Below are 19,882 nucleotides of genomic sequence, written 5' to 3'. Positions count from 1 at the left end.
CTACACTAATTCTGATTGTAAAACAAAACTATACGTGATCTATACTAAAGGATCATCACTGATCCTTATCTTGACATATTTTCCGAGGTTATTAAAAACATTTTAGGTGACTATATGGTGGTTTTGCCCTTATGTTCAAAGCACTGCTGCTTAGCTTTTATCTTAGCTTGGGGTTTTTTTTCTTTTTACTCTCCTGTCCCTATGCCTTCTCCCCCAGCTTTCACAATCAAAGCAGGACACAATCTACTTACCATGGTTGTTTGGGCAAACTAACTGTTATTTCAAAAATGTAAAAGAAATCCCTGAGTGTCTAGAGTTCTTTCAATGTAGGAAAATATAATTTCTGGCTTTTAGTATTTTAATGTAGGACTCAAGCTTATAAGAGTGTTCTGGGGTTTTGGGCCTATAGGGTGCAGGAGAGGTGAAAAAGATTTTATGTTCCTCTTCTGGATTACAAATCCAAGCATCTCTTCCCTGAAATTTCAGATTACTGTGTTCAACTGTGTTCAATTAACCAGCTATGCCCCTCTAGTCTTTTGTTTCTTTGTGTTCAAGCCCTGTCATTTTCTCAGTCAAGTCAACTTGAGTTTTTTAATTTCAGCAGATTAAGACTCATAGTATTGAGACAAATGTTAATGTAAAGCCTGTAGTACTAAATCCTATGAGACTGTGACCGCAAAATCACTCACAGGAGGTGTTTGGCACTCAGGGACAGTGTTCAGCATCTTAATGAAGTACATAAGCCCTCATCACACAAAAGCCAATATTTGCAGCTAGTTTTCACAAGAGAAATTGATTTTGGAGAGTTGAATCTGCAACTAAAACTGTTTCTGTTAGAACTCATGCTGGAAAAATATTCCAGTGTTAGTTTGTTCTGGAGTTTGTTTCTTTGTTTAGTTTTGTTTGTTTGTAGGTTTATCATTTGTTTGTTTAGGTTTTCTTTGGTTGGTTGGTTTGGTCTGATTTGGGTTTGGGTGTATAATTGGTTTAATTTTCCTGTATTTTATATGTATGTATGCTCTTGGCAGGGTTCTCCAAGAAAGTGTGTTTTCCCATGAAGCAACCGTATCTGCAATGGTGTCAACAGGCATTGCAGAGTAGCCTAGATGCTGAAATGTTGTAGCACCTTCCTCTTCCTGATCAGTCTTTCATTATTTGTGCCAGATCATCCTCTGACAAGCAAGATACAAAGCCAGTGTTAGATAAAAGGCTTAGCACACAAAGCAAATGATGAAACAGTGAAATTGTGGACACTAACAAGTGGTAGATACATGTGCATGTGTGTGTGTTAACATATAAAATTTGACTCCTGAACTCCCAAGTACAAACCTCCTACTTGTTAGCTGTACCCTGTGTAGACTGCAAACTTTTGTATCATCTGGACTGAAAAAAATGGTACATTATGAAGCCTCCAATTAATAAAGAAACATGAGAAAGAATCACTGATGGGAAGGATGATCACATATTATTCTTTTGTATGCAGATTAATATGGTTAGGAAAACAAAGTCCTTTTGTGATGTAAACAGAGTTTGTGAAAGGAGCTGGTCTCAGAAAGAATAAAGGGGCCTGGAAAGAAGGTGGCAAAAACTGTGGGTGATGGAAGGATCCTGCAAATGAAGGAAGGTTCTGGAGATGAAAGATGCATGGAGACAAATGACAGTGCATGCCCAAAGACCTTGGCCAGTGACACCTGAGATAGGAAACTGAACCCACATGGCTTTCTGCCCAACCATCCAAAACCAGCAGCAACTTCCCTGCAGGTTTCAGGGGTGGAAGTGAGCGTGTACAGTTCTCATCTAGTTGGCTTCTAAGTAAACACTGATATTCAGGTCTCCTACAGATGACTTTTACTCTGGAATTTTGCATGTGACAAAAGCACAAAATGATTGACCTGTAAATTTGTTAAATGGTGTGAGTAAAAAGAGCTTTTGACAAAATCAAATGAAATCTGATATAAAGAGAAAACACCTTTCTTTTTTTTTATAAAGAGAACCTATGAGACCAGCAGAGATATCTCTCTACTTTTCTCTAATGCTGGATACTATGTCAACACGTTGTTCTTTTGCTTAGCTACTTCCAAATGCAAGATCAAAGGAGTATATTTTTAACTGAATCTTTCCAATAAGGACTTGAGGCTTGATTCAGTTGCTCATCTCTGGGAAAATTAGGCAGTATTTTACTAGCTCTTAAAAAGATTTTGACTATATTAATGTTTTATGTGATCTGGATCAATCTTACTGGGACAATTTTTATCTGTATGTATTCCTTTATGGGAAGATTAGATAGCTACTTTATTGTGTGGGATTTCTGTGTGGTCTGTACATTCAGTGAAATGTCTGGTTCTGCAGACATGAAGCAGATTTGGAGATAACTGCTTTGTCCATTGTAGGAACACTCTTGAAATAGAATTAAGGTGATGCTCATCTTATAAATAGACAATAAATCAATACTTCTTTGCCTTATGTATGAAAATATTTTGCTCTCTAGTGCCAAGAGAAGAATTTCTGAGCCTTACTCTAAAACTTGCTCATCTGAATTATGACAAAGTAGTAAAAGGTCCATCAGCTCCAGGCTCCTCAGACCTGTCTGTGTGAGGGCAGTCTGTCAGGCCATCCTGTCATCTTAGAAAAATGACAGTTCCTTTCCTAATAGTAAATCCTTTGGAATTTCACACTAAAATACCAGCCACTCCTGTAAATTCAACTGTTCAATATATAGGGTAAAATAAGAGCCCATTTAGTAAATATATCCTTTTAAGCTGCTCAGAATGCTATATGACATGAAAAGATATTCTTCGTTACCACACAGAAAGCATAATACCCATGGAAGCAATAGAGATGGTGATGCTTAGAAGACATTTTAGTTAGTGTTCCTGTGTAAACTGTCAATGGAAAACTATGGATTTTAGTCTGTACCTCTGCTAGGTACTTGTAAGACACATGAAATCATTTTATGAGTCATCTGAGTGAGATCATTTCATGTGGTTGTAGACCCCATTGCCAAAGTCTTGCAGACCTAAATAATGAGGCTTTTGGATTTTCTGCAACCAGGTATAGTGTCAAATTCTTCCACATCAGAAGGAAGAAAATAATACAGAAACTTTTGTTTTCGGTCTTATTCTTGCTGGACATGCATGCGTATATTTTTGAACCAAAAATACATTGTCCATGCCACAATCTAAATACAGATTTACTTTGATTTTTATAACTCATATCTCTTAGAATTTTTTACTGCTGTCCTGAAATCAGAGGAATTCTTGTAACCATACCGATATAGACTTGATCCATAGCCACTGGCTTGACCAGCCAGCTATGGTGCCAACATCTGTAAGTAGCTCTACAAACCAGAACAATACCTGCATGCCAAGGCAAAGAAAAGGAAAAAACAAACAAACAAACAAAGCCTTAAATTAAAAAAAAAAAAAGATAAAATAAGACATTATAGCTGTAGATAGAATAATATTTTTCAGGCACATAGCACATTTGCCTATATACATTAATTTATTGTTTTGCCTCTGCTCGTGATCCTTCAAATTTTAGTCTTGGTGCAGCTTGGAGGCTAATTTGACTTGTAAAAATGCAAATTTTAAGAATGCAGGCTAATTCTTCATGGAGATTTTATATACCAGAGGATGTTGACAAAGCATAGGTTTCAATCCTTCAGCAAAATTTTAGAATGGACACACTGAAAAAACTAGCCAGTTTATAACAATTGCTGCATATGCAGTTACTTTCCAGGAAAGTGACAGGAGAGCTTTAAAATTTAAACTCAGCAAATAGCTAATAAATCTTCCAGATGAATAATTTTTCAAAGAAAAGAGCCTGAAGCAAGTGCTGGGTGGCCTATGAAGGGGTAATTAAACAGTCTTGTCTACTATCCTAATCTAATCTCTTACCTGCTCTAAATACTTACCTCCTTCTGAGAGATTTGGATTCTGATTAGGCAAAGCACTTAAGTATCTGCTTGATTTTAACTTGAATATGTGCTTTATGAGAGGATGTAATCTGGGTGTTTCTTCCTCCATCCTTCTCCCTGATTATCCAGCTATTTGAAAAAGAGTGAGAAAAATTATAATATTGTTTTCATCTTTTTCGTATCATATTCAATTTCAATTTTCAACAATCAAGTACCTTAACTAAACAGTTTGCCTTCATCTCAGAGAGGTAAATATGTAGAAAGAGATGAACAGCTGGGAAATTTTAAGCTATTGAGATTTGTTTATACAAATTTAAATACTCTTTCTTTTAAAACAAGAAAGAGGAATTATAATATTTTATATATTAGTCTAGTAGCAGACCAATTTGCCTTTGAAATGAGAAATGTGGTCTAATCGTCAAGCTAGGGATTTTCATATTTGGGTCCTCCATCTCAAAGGATAATGCTTCACCAACGTTGTTCTGTAAATTATTATTGTAAGGACATTTTCACACCTTTTGGTATGGGAATACCTGTGTTTCAGTTAAATGACAGTGATTCTACCATAAAAAAAAATACAATTAGAACATTGCTGCACGTTAAAGGAGATTGTAATCTGTACAAAGATGATCAGGTCAACAGAGAAGAGAACGGACAGAACTTAAGAGTCACTCCTGCCAAAGTTGTCTCTGAAGTGATGTTTTTGTTTTCTTGTTTTGCCAGGAAAAAAAGAAGGGAATTTCTAAATGGATAAGCAAAGAAAAAGGTGAAGTGAGAAAATGAAGACTGAGAAATAGAATAGTGGGCAAATTAGCTAGTGGGCAAATTAGAAATTTTCCAAATTTCTATTTGGAAAGAAATATGAATTTTGATGTTTTCAGTAGAGTTTCTGACCTCTGTTTGAACAATGAGTTCTGGATTGTCTGCTCTGCCTACAGTCCCTTTCCCTAAAGATATGATGCTGAAAGAAGGGAAAGGTGTCCAAGATGTAGAGCATAGGTAAAAATAACCATGTTTCTGACCTTGGGCAAAATAAAAATAAATTGTGTTGGATCCTGTCACAGGGGGAAAACAGTCTGTTTGCATGGTTCAAACCACATTAGGATCGAAGCAGTTTATTGATTTATGAACAACGCAGATCAATACCAACACAAGTGATAAATCACGATACTAGACAGTTACAGAGCGTTAAGTAGCTACACATTTCCCAGCCCTGTAACTAATCCCCAGGAGGACACACCACTAGCACTCCCAGATCCCAGGCAGCCCACTCTGCTCCCAGCCCCTGGGTCACAAAGACTCCCTCTGCTGGAGTAGCACATGGCAGACTGGCAGAGGTTGGGTGCTGCTGCTGCCCATCTGCCTCCAGGGTCTGCTCTGCCTGTCAACTCTTCCTGCTGCCTTCATGCCTCTTTTCAGGCTGGTTCCTTTGGTATTTCTGTTTCTGGTCCCAGGCCCACAGAGCACATGTGCTTCATGCACACTCACACTCTTGCTGTAACAGCTGGGGACAGTGGGGCCACTGGGGTACCCCAACTGTGGGTCATGTGAGCACTTTCACAAACTTCTTATGCTATCCAGCAATCACTCTATGAACAGTTTTTTACAGGAGATTTTGAGGCTCTGGTATCTCTTTACTCCCTGAAATTTTATGAAAGGGAGCTGAACAAACTACTTAATGCAATTAATTTACACTAGTTATTTCTGAAAATAACACACGTGCACAGAAAATGAAAATTATGTGAAGTCCCTTAGGGAAAATATTCCTGAGTCCTCAGACTCTAAGATATGAACATCCAGACATTTGATTGTGTCAGAATTTGGCTCAATGTTTTATACAGTAGAGATTAATGAACCCTGAACAGTGTATAAACTTTTATTCTTTGTAGAATTGTCTCCAAAACAATCCCATAGCACAGATATGTAATGTAACTGATACCACTGTCCACTGCTGGAAAAATTTAGTAGTATTGTATGTTTTTTAAAAAATACTGCTTTCTTGACTTGAACTTAATCAAGGATTTAGTCAGTTTGAAGCACTTGTTACACAAGTATTTAAAATGACCAAATTAACAACAGCAAAGGAAAGGAAGTGGTATTGTTTTAGACATTATGACAGCTAAAAATAATATTGATTTATATCAAGGTATGAATTCATCATTTTCAGCTAAGGAATATAGTTTTAATGTCCAGTGCAAGTGCATTGCCAACCCAGCTGTTCAAATAGATCTTGCACAAATTTCCACCTCATTAATAGATTTGTTTGGAGGGCATCCCAATGTAAAGTTATCTAATATAAAATATACCTGATTTTATTTTCTATTGAATGGATATTTTATTTTTAAATGCCCCCTGAACTATTGAAACCAGAGTTGTCATTTGGATGATGGGCTTTACTACATAAGTGAAGTGAGACTTTTACTCCTGTGAAAGCATTAATTACATATATATATGTATCTAAAAGTTACAACATTGAGTCTAAGTTGGTCAGCTTGTAGTCCCTCTATATTTTATGGGAAAATTAATACAGTCTGCTCTAAATGAGTGTTCTAAACAAGAAAGATGAATTCCATCTTTCTCTCTACCCTCTGTAAAAGAAAAGGATGGCTGAATGGCTGATTTGATCAGTCTCCTCATCTTTAGGCAGCTCAAGTTATGGTAATGCCTCTTGCAGGACATGAATTTCCACTTTGAACTATTTCTACTTTTCATTTCTACTGTCCAGGTCCAGATCATCTGTCTTTTTTGTCTCAAAAGATGCTCTCTTGTACATTCCTGACTTCCTAGCTGTGCCTGGAGTAAAAGCTTACCCATGAAAACTTTGGAAAAGTAGGCTATAAATATGTAAATTTCTTTAACTTCAGGCTGAGTAATATTACATTGCCCACTACATAACTTTCTTTATCTTCCTTCTGTTGAATGCTAATTTTCTTCATGAAAATGCTAAACTGAAATCTGAGTCTACATACGGATTTTAGAGATCTTTATTATCTCCTTGCTTTTTAACATCAGCCTGTCTAGCATAAACAGCCCCTGTATGCTGAATAAGTGATGTGCAAAACAGGGGTTTCCTGAAAGATAGTAGTACTTAAAGTACATGGACGGTGTGCAGATTCAGTTTGTCACTTTGAGCCTAACAGCTTTCATGCAGACCTCATTTTGCTTTACACATGTATTTTCTCACTTCACCCCAAGTGCAGTTCCCAATTCTATCTTAAATAGCTCTGATTCTATTGTTTTCCCTGAAGGTATGTTCAAATCTTTTCCAAAATGGTAATGAGTGAATAGTAACAAAACTCACATTAAAAACCACAGATGAATCAGTGACTACCAGGTGTCTTGTGCACTGTAGTAGGTTCATTCTGAGAAATACATATTTTCCAAACTATGTCAACCATTTGCTTTCTGACATCTATTACCGTTCACTGAATCTCCAAATAACACCATTCTCATAAAATCCCTCAGGAGTTAATTGATTGTAGAATGTTTTGTGTGTTTTAGAGCCAGGCTTGCCAGCCAATCCAAAAATGATTCTAGGACCTCTATGTCAGGTATGTTGGGAGCATTTCCCAAAAGCAAGGGTTTCACGTGCAAAATGCTCACTGTGGAGCCTGATCGCAGCCATGTAATTCCAACTCAGAAATGAGCCCTTCCGCATTCACGGAAAATGATGTGAAGTGGTGTCCTATCCATCCTCCTCCTGGCTACTGCAAAAAATTACCCCTATCCTGGCCAGAACCAGGACACAAGGTTTAGGAAGAGAATACATGAAGCACGGAAACATTTTACCTTCAATTCAATTTTGGGGAACATGACTATAAGCCAAGTTCACAGATTTTGCGAGGAGATTTTTATCTTTTTCTAATCTTTTACTTTCTGTCACTTCTGAAATGTTTTTGCTTTCTAATTGATTCTATAAGGTAAAATGTAAAACACTGTAATTCAAATATCAGAAACACCAAACTGCCTTTTCAACATTATACTTTGGAATTTGATAAAATAATAAGAAATTAAGGAGATTTTAATGGACAGATTATCATCTTCTGTGAATAGAGTTGGCTTCAACTATTGCAAACATTCTATTTGATGAATCTTTCAATTTTATTTCTTTTCTGTTTCCCTATTGTTGTGAAGGAAGCTCGATTTTCATAAATTTGTTCTTTTTTGATTGCTGGACTACCCAAAGAGTTTATGAAAATAGAGAGTTACAGCAGAACATTTTATTATAATAGTTTTGCTCCATATAAGGAACTTTCAAGTGTGTTGCATACTTAAATAATCAGTTTAGTTTGTAAAAATAGTATTTTTTTAGTGTATGATAGATTACATATTTTAAGATGAGAAGTGTGCATGTCAGAGTAATTTTTTCCTCTCTGAGATTCAGCCAAATGTCTTTCTATTATAAACTTATGAGTTTGATAAAATGCCAGGCAGGAGCGGATTGAACTAAGGCAGCAAGCAGGTCTCCATGGCACCCAGCTATTTACATACACATAAGTGCATAAATGGACAAGGTGGGAGAAAAAGGTGAAGTCCAGGCATGCTTATCATAATTATTGTTTCTAATTATAGACTAAATGAAATTGAGTCCATCATTAATTTTGTGGGTTGTTCCTGCTGTTCAAGTCTGATTACAAGAGTAAATTTTGTTTCATGGGCATACATGGGAACAAAAATTTGCAGTACACTGCAAGCTTTCACTACTACTTGCCTTATATTTTAATCAATGTTACTTTCCTCATACTCATATTCTATCTTCCACAGCCTTGTTGCTCTTGGGATACATTGCCAATATTCAGAGTCAGGAATAGCTCCTACCCTAACTTTTAGCTTGCCTTCACAGAAGAAACTCCTCCTGTTACAGAGCTAACTCCATAATGTTCTGCATTTTTCATTGAAGGCCCTCTGGTCTGTTTTTTCTAAGTTTATTCCTTATAGAAGAGCAAAAAGACTAGAAGTTTCCTTTCCTTGCTATCATTTCTCTCTGGCCAACTTATGTTTCTGACCTTTTTCCCTTTTATGCTCCTTCTACCAGAATTTCCTGCACCAGTAGTTGATTCTGGTACCGCAATTTTCTGCACTGAAACCTGTTGTCAGAGTTAGTCCAGAGCATGTTCTTTATCTATGAACTACTGTTAGCATTTCTTCTGGGTATTCTTCTTTGACTTCTCTCTCTCATATTAAGTTTTGTCTTTTGACTTAATTTCTCCTTGCATCTATGTTCTTTGCTGTCCACCCGTTTCTTCTACCACTCCATTCCAGATGGATGGAAGTTCTTGGTCCCCCAAGTCCTCTACTCAGGAGAGGAAGTGATATATCTAGTGAGCTTTGACTGACTCTTCAGCCAAAACTACTCAATCATCTCCAACCTGCTATTCTACTTGCAGCCCTGTTGTCTAAAGGCAGTCTTGTCATTGTCATGTATGTAGGATCCTAATAAAATGCCTTTGGCACACAGCCACCAGTTCCTTCTCCATTGCACTAATTTTATTGTGCTCTTGCATAGTTTAACATTTAATAGAAAATTTCTTTTTCAGCCTCCCAGGCAATAGCTTTAGATATCAATTCTGGATTTCACTGATCCTGGGAACTGACAAAAGGAAAAAGAGTCAAGGAAAATAAAATGAATAATAAAGGTTTGTTGAAAGAAAAAAAAGTAGATATATTTATTGGATCAGTAATCTGAGCTAAGGGATCTGTTAGATGTAATTGTGATTCCACCTGTGTTCATCTGCTTGGATTTTCTCATGTGCTGGTGTTTCTTCCAGTGAGACCAGGGCACAGAGGAACTGAGGGGATGGTGTGTGCATGTACTTTGGCGTGACATGCATGCAGAGGTTCTTTGTCAAAAGCTGAGGTGCAGCTTTTTCCCCTTGAGTGATAAATTTGGTAAGATAAGCAGCTTTTCCAGCACATCTTTTCCTCCCCACTCTCTAACAGGATTTGTTTCCTGTTTGATATTTCTTAGATCTCTGAGAAAAGCTTATAAATCCAGGCTGAATATTTAGGGCAGATTAGCAGCATCAGTATTTTGTGAATGGTATAGACAGTTCTAATGTAAGTGATGATTCCTTTGTGTGGAGATCTGAAGTCTTTTACCCTAGATACTATTTTGTTTTCTCTTTCTTTTCCATTGTCTGACTTGGAAGAGAAATGTAATTACCATTACAAGACCACACAAGCATAGCACTTTCAAACTGATAAGCCTTCATTAAAACTTCAGATTTAATCTGAACATTTGGAAAACACCCCTGCTAGACATTAATTTTGTTAATGACACTTCTGAATATGAGACACCAAGCTAAACTTATTTACACTCTAATGCCAATAATTTTCTTTTTTCTTTTTAATAATAAATGACCATCTGTAGAAAACTGATGTAGAAACTTCTTCTAATTAGGTTTTGCTTTCTTCTTCAATCTGTTCTGTTGAAGAAGTGTACATGGGCTTGACTTGCCTTAGTTATCAGGTGTGATGCACTGAATTCTCATTTTGCTCCAGTGAGATATGTGAACTATATTTCTTTTTCAGATGTCAAAGGGAACTGCAAGTGAGAAGCTGCTGTATGAAGAGACTCTTACATATATAACTTTCTGAGATGATAATATAGCCCAACATTGGTTTTTGGTACTCCATAGCAGACAGAAGTCTAGAAACCCAAACTTACTCTCATAAAACCTTTCTGGATCAAGAGCAGGATCTCACTGGGGGTGGAAAAAGGAAAAAGGAAAAAAAAACAGTTAGGAAGTAATAAAACCTGCTTTTTAAATTTAAAAACGTGGATTTTTTTAATTCAATAATCTATATTTAATTCAAATGCCCAATTTTGAATTATTTGAAAATTAAGAGGAACGTATTTTTTACCTTGTATTAATTTTGAATCCTTTGAAGTTGACAACATAAAAATATTGGTTTATTGTCAACTGCACTGAGCCTCAGCTTTCTCTAAGTCACTTCAGTGGGACTGTTAGTGCCTCTACTGTTCACAGAGATACTGTCGGGACAAATAAATACTACACCAATTAGAATTTTGAAAATTTATAAATAACAGGTTTTTACCCAGTGTCCTGTTTAGGTTTTGAGATTGCATAGACAATTTTTTGAGTCTTCTTTTTAAAATAGTAACAGTGATGTCTCCCTTCAGCTTGGAAAAACAGTTTGACATTTATTTCATTAAGTACTTTTTAATTTTTTCCCAGTTTATAGCATTTCAGGTTGATGGGAAAAGATATGTTTAGTTTCTTCAGTGATACTTTTCAAAACTGAAATATAACTCTAGCTGTTTTTAAGTTTGCTGGTTAATTTCAAGAACAACAAATTTACTTTGTTTAAGGAGACCTTTTCTGTACAACTTATTTTACAGTGTGATTGAGCAAAATATATTCCTGAAAAAAAAAGATGTATCAGAATAGGAATCTTGACATGTAATCAGCATTTACACAGTAGAAACGTAGTTGTAGGTTATAAGTGAGGGTATAAGGCAAGATTTGTACTAAGCCAGCTGGTGTTTAGAGAAAACCAGAACTTCCAAGCTCCTTGAAACAGATTTCTTTGTAGAAAACTAGCTAAGATTTTCTCCAACCAAGATAAACACTGTTCAATGGACAGCATTCATAAAGAGAGGAGAAAACAAACAAAAAAAGAGAACTCCAGATCTAACCAGACTTGTTAAATCTGGCCCTTAAAACATCTTGTTTTTCAATTATTTTTTCGTCTTGCTTCTTTGTTCCTTTTTCAGTCCCTTTTTCTTTCTGCTCTGTGTACAAGCTATTGTTTTTGTAGGTTTCTGCCCTGAAAGAATTTGAGATTCTCGTGCAGAATGGGTTATACATAAGAGTATTAGCTGTATACACAGCATATTTACACATTTTCCATTAATGCTGTTGTGCTGAAATTAGCAATTTCCATATGAGCAAGCTGAATGTATATTGTATTCCAGTACCTGATCACTGACACAGTTCATGTCAAACAGGCAGCGGGATATGAAAAAAACAAAGCAAGACACCCAGTAACCACACAGTAAAGAAAAGAAGGTAATAAAGAACAAAGGGAAAGAAAAACAAAATATGAAGAGAAGACATTGTATAAAAAACCCTTTTCAAACAGTGTAAAATTTTTAACAGCAACAAAATAGGTTGAAAATGGTGAATTTCTTTGTGAAAACTACTGGTGTTTTTTACAGAATTCACCCAAATGTGTCTACAATGCTGTACTGTCCAGAGTACAAGGCAAATAATGGGAAAATCCGTTCTGCCCATTCTGTTTCACAGAATACAGGAAAGACAAGGTGGGGCTGGGACATTTTCTTTCTTTTACCCTTATTCTCTCACAGGCTGTATGTTTGGGGCACATAAAGCTGCCCTACTACACCAGGTGCTCTCTCTTTCCAAAGTAATCTCTCTGTTCTGCCCTTGCTCAGTTTGCATCATCAGGAAGTCAAGATTGAGCTCAAGCTCTGTGAGGCACTGCAACTGAATTACCTTCCTTAGAAGGCTGATATGAGCTTTCAAATTTAGCCCACAAAGCTTTCATCTCTTACACAACTATGAAATATTATCACCAGAGTAGTTTCAAACAATTACCTGACCTGGAATACTTGGGGAGATTTCGAATAGCATAGCTGGTTATCTGACCAAGAGAGATGTTGCACAGCATACCAATAATTAACACAATCAATGAATTATTGCTTTGTGCCAAGATAGCACAAAGGTATGTTTATCTTGCATACCACATCTGGACTGATAAGCTTAATTGATACAAAACAGAGCGTTTTTTTTTTTCCTCTCCAGTAAATTATTGTGCATGTGAGCTGTGCTTTTCAAATTCACTTATATCAGTAGCTCCCCTTGGAAATTTTTGGAGACTGACTAGCATTTCTGACTCAGTATTAATAAAAAATTAATAAATTTAACAAAAGCTCGAGTTTCTCAATTACGCAAATAAAACACAACAAGAAAAACTTACATGTCATATTAGTAAGAAAGAAAAATCTTAAATGCTCACTTGAAAAGCTACAAAAAATGGCACTGAAGTTCATCTTTGGCATCATAAAAATTGTTCAACTCTAAATAGAGTGTTGTCATTTTATTCTTTAAGAATGATCTTACAGTAGTGGCCAAGAAACTTTTAAAGAACAATTGAATTCTTCAAACTCCAGAATGTGCTCTCCAAATCCCTGTTAGAAGCTTTGTCTCAGTGGTCTCATGATCTACTTTCTGATTTTAATATTATTGTCTTTTTTACAATATTTCATTTCTCTTGAGAAAAATTTTCACAGATAAAATAACTCAAGCCATGCATGTAGGTATAGTTTTTCAAGAAAGAAAATAATCTCATTTTTAAGAATGCAGAAATCATTCCTATTCACAAAAAAGGTAGTAGAAAACAGAGTTTGTTAAAGTATGTTCATTAAAAAGTTCTAATAACAGAAGTTCCACCATATCCCTGGGCTGCTTGTTGCAGCACTTAGCCATCCCTACAGTTTAAGAAATATTTTTTCCTAGTAACTAATTTAAGTCTTTCTTTCTGCAAATTAAGTCAATTATGATTTTTTCTGTCCTCAGGTAAAGTGGAGGTCATGAATTATCCTTCTAATAATCATCCACATGTTTGAATATTATTTTAGTGTCTTCTCTTGGTCTCTTCTAAACTAAATGAAGTGGTGATTTTAGCCTTTCTTCACAGGTTGTTCTTCCTAAACCCCTCATCATTATTTTTCCTCTTCAGTTTTGTTTCATTGTTCCTACAACTTCAACTTTGGCGTGTAGATCTTAGCATAATAATCCTTCTGAGGCCTTATAAGTGCTAAACTGGTCAGAATAATTTAAATAATTACCTACCTTCACAAACACCTATTTTTCTCCATAATTATAAAGGAAGCTTGTCACTATTTGTTCACATGTGGCTCAGACTTGCATCTTAGGAACCTGATAGAAAACATACACGTGGCATGTGAACCACAACTCTTTTTTATGTAACCACAGAAAATACATTGTCCAGACTTGCAGATTATGAAACAGTGTCTTTTTCTTCCTATACCATTCCAGTGATATATAGTGATATAAAGAAATAGTATCCAGTATCATAACCTACTTTACAGTAATTTAATTTAGTCTGCATCAGCTTATGAGAATGTTATGTATAGAAGACTCTCCTAAATTAAAGAATCACATCTCTTGCCTCCTTCTTTTCCATCATGCCTGTTACCTTCTCTATTCCTCACATTTCATCGTTTATTCACTTGCCTTCCTTGGGCTCATGAGAATCAACATAATTAACTCATACTATGAGTTTGAGCTGTTTATCACTTTAGAAATAATATGTGTACTTATATACACACACATGCACGAACATATATTTTAACTGGCCATGAAGAAGTATTTTCTACTAATCTTGAAGATAGCCATATGATTTAAAGTCATTTATATGGCAGCTTAGGGTAGTAAAATTCTGCATTCACTATGGTACTTTAAGAATAAATTGCATGGTTGTTGGACTGAATTTATTTTTTTACAATGCTTTTATCTTATTTATGTACTTATTCCACAGCCAGAGAGGAGAATTGTCTTGACAGCTCTTTCTTCTATATGGAGACTGATTTTCATTTTAAGACACAACTATGAGACTCGACATTGCTGTTACTATTGATCATTTTCTCATTTGTAACAGATTCTTGCACATTATTACACCGAAAAAGCTTAAAAAGACAAACATTTTCACTTGCTTAAAAAAAATATTGTATTTCTCTTACATCTAGCAATGGAGACAAAACAATACTTAATTCTTTGGATGCAAGTTCCTAAAAGAAAACTATACAGACTTCATAGAAATACTAAAACCTCTCTAAGTTTCTAAGCTTTTTTCACTCTTTTTCATTTTTATTGGCAGATAGTTTGTGCCCTTTACTTTTCATCTGGGAAATGTCTTTACTTTATCATTAGCCTTTGGCCACATGAAGCTTATGTTCCTGAAACTAAGTATAGATGACTTCTGGGGAGCTGAGAATTAACTTTCTTTTTATGCAGCTGCTTTGCAACACAAAGTAACCTCCAACAGGTTTGACATTCTCCACTGGAGTCAGCTCCTTTGCCAGACCTTATCCAAGTGAAAGAGAGGACTTAATCCCCAGAGCTCCCCATTCAAGGGACCATTCAAGAAGGATTCCTCTAGCCGGTCCACCTGGAGGCTTTAGAATGGCCTTCTGCGTGTGTAACCTTTTCGCTCGAGAGTCTCATATTGAGGATCCACATTAAATAATGCATTTGCTTAGCACTTTGTCTTGTGACATTTTTAACTCTCTTTATGGTCATGGAAGTAGCACCTGAAGACACACCAGCTTAGCTGGCAATCTATTTTAACTGCTATGCGTAGGGAAAGCAAAATCAGCTGTGCCTTCTGGAAATACCCTGCACTTCACAGACAATTGAAGGTATGCTCTGTCATTAAGTGACTGAACAAAACAAAACAAAGCAAAGCACACAGATCCGAGATTTGCCATAAAGGCTCAGCTTGCATTATGTCTGGGGACATTATTTGATGAAAATTACCAAGAAACTAAGTATACATCAGAATTACAATAAATGTACATGCAATACACAGCAAATTTAGGGAACCATCGAAAAACTGCTTTTCCTTTCCCTGTAGAAAAAGGGTTGTAAATCTAATACTAGTAAATGAAACACTGGTATTGATATTTTATCAAAAAAGGAAGGGAAGGGAAGGGAAGGGAAGGGAAGGGAAGGGAAGGGAAGGGAAGGGAAGGGAAGGGAAGGGAAGGGAAGGGAAGGGAAGGGAAGGGAAGGGAAGGGAAGGGAAGGGAAGGGAAGGGAAGGGAAAGGAAGGGAAGGGAAGGGAAGGGAAGGGAAGGGAAGGGAAGGGAAGGGAAGGGAAGGGAAGGGAAGGGAAAGGAGTAGAGAAACTTGGGCATAGGCAACAAAAACAAAAATTGTAACTATAAACTTGCAGCTTTATACATAAAATTTATAATTATAAATCTCTATGTTTATAAAAGTATGCAATATTTATAAAGCAAACTATCTGATAAAATTAGCATTCTTATATCAACAAGCAGTAATTAACCCTTGATCCCACTAACTTAATGATTATTTTAATAAATGTAACTAAAGAACTCAGGCCATCTTGACACTATGTGGACATGCGTATTTGCTGGACTACATCTCCATTTTTCATCACATCTTAGTGGAGGAGTACTTAGAGGACTTAATCAACAAAGTTTTTATCATACTTCTTTACTAAATCAGTATTACAACTTCATGGGTATCCTAAATATTTATTTATTTATTTTAATTCAAGAAACACAAGAACTGCATCTAAAAAGAAATAGTTTCAGAATTCCAAGACCTGCTTCCTGTTTTCAATGAAATTTAGCATTAAAATGTGGTTGGATTACAGCTCTGAACTCTGTTCCTGCAACAGCTTTTACTTGAGCGGAACAAAGAACAGCTTCTGCTCCAGTGAATCTGGGCATTCCCCCTTCATGTGAGGGAAAAAAGGGAAAAAAGTTGTGTGATGACATTGCTGAACTTATTGCTCATTTATTGTAGAGGCAACACAGACTTTAAATATTTGAAGAATCAGAGACATATAAAAGCCACAGCCCAGTAAGCAAATATTCTTGAAAAATTACCGCAATTAAATCTTTGTCACACTTGATAATGAGATATTTGCTTCCGTGGCCTTTTCTGTTTTCTTTTCATGATGATGATGAGGTAGATATCAGTTTTAATTTAATAGAATCATATAGATTTTTCTTTGGTAATATCTTTACAGATCAGTGCACTCTAGGCCTGTAGGTAACAACTGGTGTCAACCTTGCAGCTTCCTCCTTAAGGCTAACCAAGCAAAGTGTTGTTTTGAAAAATCACGATTGCATAGTAATAATCAACAAAGCAAAGTCATTTTTCACAGTACACAAATATTAAACTGATAATCAGTGAATTTCAGTGGGCTCTCCTTCTGTCAAAAGGATTTCATAAAAAATACTCAAGATTGAATGTCTTCTTTAATAATTAAATGGAATCTAAACCACTGGCTGTTTAAATCTCTTTCATAAAACATGGAATAGAAAGCTGTTCCTAAATGCTATGTTTGATGTGAATTCTGCAGACAAGACAGTGTTCATGTCTTGGCCTTTTTGCCCTTGAAATCTTTTGAGACTGAGAAAAAGAGACTTCTGTACTGACTTTGTAAAAAGGCAGTCTTTGAAATTCTCCTTGATGTGGTATTTTAGGCTTATTAGAAGAGTGAATTTAAGTACCATGTCAAGTTATAATCCAGTTCTTGGGTTCTCTGTTTTATCCTTAGGTCCCTCCAACTTGCCCCAAGAAAACACATTTTTCTGTTATAAAGTACTATTGAGTAACAGGGTTTTGTACTATTTTTGCAGAAGAAAGCTTCTTGTGGATAGAAATGAATGAAAATATTATTCTGAATGCACACACCTATTTTCCAGTGAAGTGATCAAATTCCAGGTAATTTTAAACCTTACTTCTGTATTACCAGAACTGGACAGAGTGCAGGAAACCATCACTCTCACACAAAACACACTTTTAAAGTCATTATTATTTAAACAAAATGTATCTTGATGCATTACAACAGCGGAGTATCGTGTTGTTAAGAATCGATAATGTTTCAGCTTCCCCCTTCTTTCTGAATTAGTCGTCTGCATGAAAATAGCTGCAAGTAAATTGGATTGAAGTTAGACAAAAGAAGGCCTAAAACCTTATTGGCTAACACAAGAGGTACAGTTTAAAAGTAAACAGACACGGATATTTTGTAATCCTAAGAGAGGAGGAGATTTTTTTTCCTTTTGTGATAAAATGACTTTTGCTGGTGAGGTTGTTTAATTATAGATCACATAAGTGTACTTTACAGTGTATGAGCATAAAATAAAAGCACTAGATATATATATTTTTAAATACTAAATACATTATCTACCATGAGTCTTTTAAAATGCATTTATCTTTTACCTTCAAATCAAAAAAGATAAGTCCTTTCAGGGTTTAGATGGGTCTTTATTGTGTGCCAGGATCAGACTGGAGATAACGTCCCAAATAATTTTTTAAAAAAAAAATTGAATATCCTTGTGAATATACCAGTACAATCCTTCTTAAGTTAGTCAGATTTGGCTAACCTATGAATGCTTTACTATAAATTATTTTTCTTACAAATGTGTTTAAAATAATTTTGATACTAATCAGAGTCGAACTCTGCTTGTGTAGCTGCTTTTGCAGCTGCTTTTGCTGAGGTAGGATTTAATTGACTGAGGCTGCTGTTCTTGGCTTCACAACCTTACCTTTCACTATGCAGAAGAGAACAAAAGCTTCTGATAGGACTCAGAAAAAAAAAAAAGGTACAGACTGCACACTACATGGAAGGAACCACTGATACAATCACTACATAGAAAATTTCCCACCAAATTATGGGAGTAATAGAGTAAGAATTCATCTTCACATATGCACACATGTGAAGAAATTAAGAATTATAGTATTTTTAGCATAGAAAAGGCCATAAGATCATCAAGTCCAACCACTAACCCAGTACTGCCAAGTCCGCCACTAAACCACATCCCTAAGTGCCACATCTACATGACTTAAGTACTTCCAGAGATGGGTACTCAACCACTTCTCCAGGCAGCCTGTTTCAATGGTTGACATCTCTTCTGGTGAAGAAGTTCTTCTTCATATCTACCCTAAACCTCCCCTAGTGCAGCTTGAAGCCATTTCCTCTTGAGGCTCTCAAAGGAGAATTACATATATTACCTATCTTAATCCAAGTTAATGAGGCTGAATGCGACTGATATTCTGACTTTACACTTATGCACAAACAGTAAAAACCACTTGACATGAACTGAAGATCTATGTTCACCACACAAAATAAGAATGAATTAGTGTTTCTTTAAGAAAAAAACTCCTAACTTCATAAGAGATTTACATGGCAAGTGAAATATTGAGCAAAATGTCAAAAGCAGTTCACCTATATTCTGACAAAGGGCACTTTGTCTGTAGTCACTATCACTCACTAGGTCACTAGATGATTTCACAGTGAAAATCTTCCAAATCTCATAGATTTGCCTATGGAGTCTCTAAACATAAGTGTTTGTTGGGTCACTTTATTTGGAAAGACACACACAAAATGTGACACAACTATTTGTTGTATATATTGAAAAAATAATTTTAGGTTGACATCTTCATGTAATCTCACACTCATCCCGGTAAATTATGAATACACAAAGATGTTTTATATAATTGAAATTAATAATAGAAGCAAGCTGTTTTCCAGATTAGGTAACTGAAAACCAGCTACAAGTCTACCTGCAAAATTTCACTCAATGCTACCTTCACCTTGTTTAAATTCTCAAAAGCAGATACTGATGTTGTACATAAGATATCAGGAGTTTTAGATCTAAAAGTGAAATCCTCTGGATACTTAAAGGAAAGAATAGATATAACACAAACTTGATTGTTAAAATCTGGATTTTAGTGGAATTGATACAGAAGGTGGAGATAAGGAATCACACCTGGATTGCGGGTTGCAGTGGGAAAAAGTGGGGATTATTACAGACTCTTCAGTAAAAACGTAAGTACACTTGAAAGTTGCTGTATTGGAAAAAAATTTTAAAATAGTTATTTCAGCCTTTGTGACAGCTGAAGCATGGTGCTCTACTGACAAAATGGCTGCTGGTTGTACTAAATTGTGTCAAATTATATGCACTGGATATATAATGTCTATTACTGTCCATGAGGGACAAAGATGAGGCCACTCATTTTACTTAGGACTGAAAGATGGATTTAAATTATACTGCTAGGGATGAAAGGCTAGCGCTTCATTAAGTAAGCTGCTCAACCTTCATGCTCACTCCAGTTTTAAAACTATTATCCTACAATCAGAGTGAATATCTTTGAAATAATATTGCAGTCATTCTTTGATGAGAAAGCCTGTTTTTTT

The sequence above is a fragment of the Corvus moneduloides genome, chromosome 3, assembly GCF_009650955.1.
Source record: "Corvus moneduloides isolate bCorMon1 chromosome 3, bCorMon1.pri, whole genome shotgun sequence".
In the NCBI taxonomy this organism is placed as follows: Eukaryota; Metazoa; Chordata; class Aves; order Passeriformes; family Corvidae; genus Corvus; species Corvus moneduloides.
The sequence above is the reverse complement of the archived record's forward strand: the minus strand, read 5'-3'. Positions refer to the sequence as shown.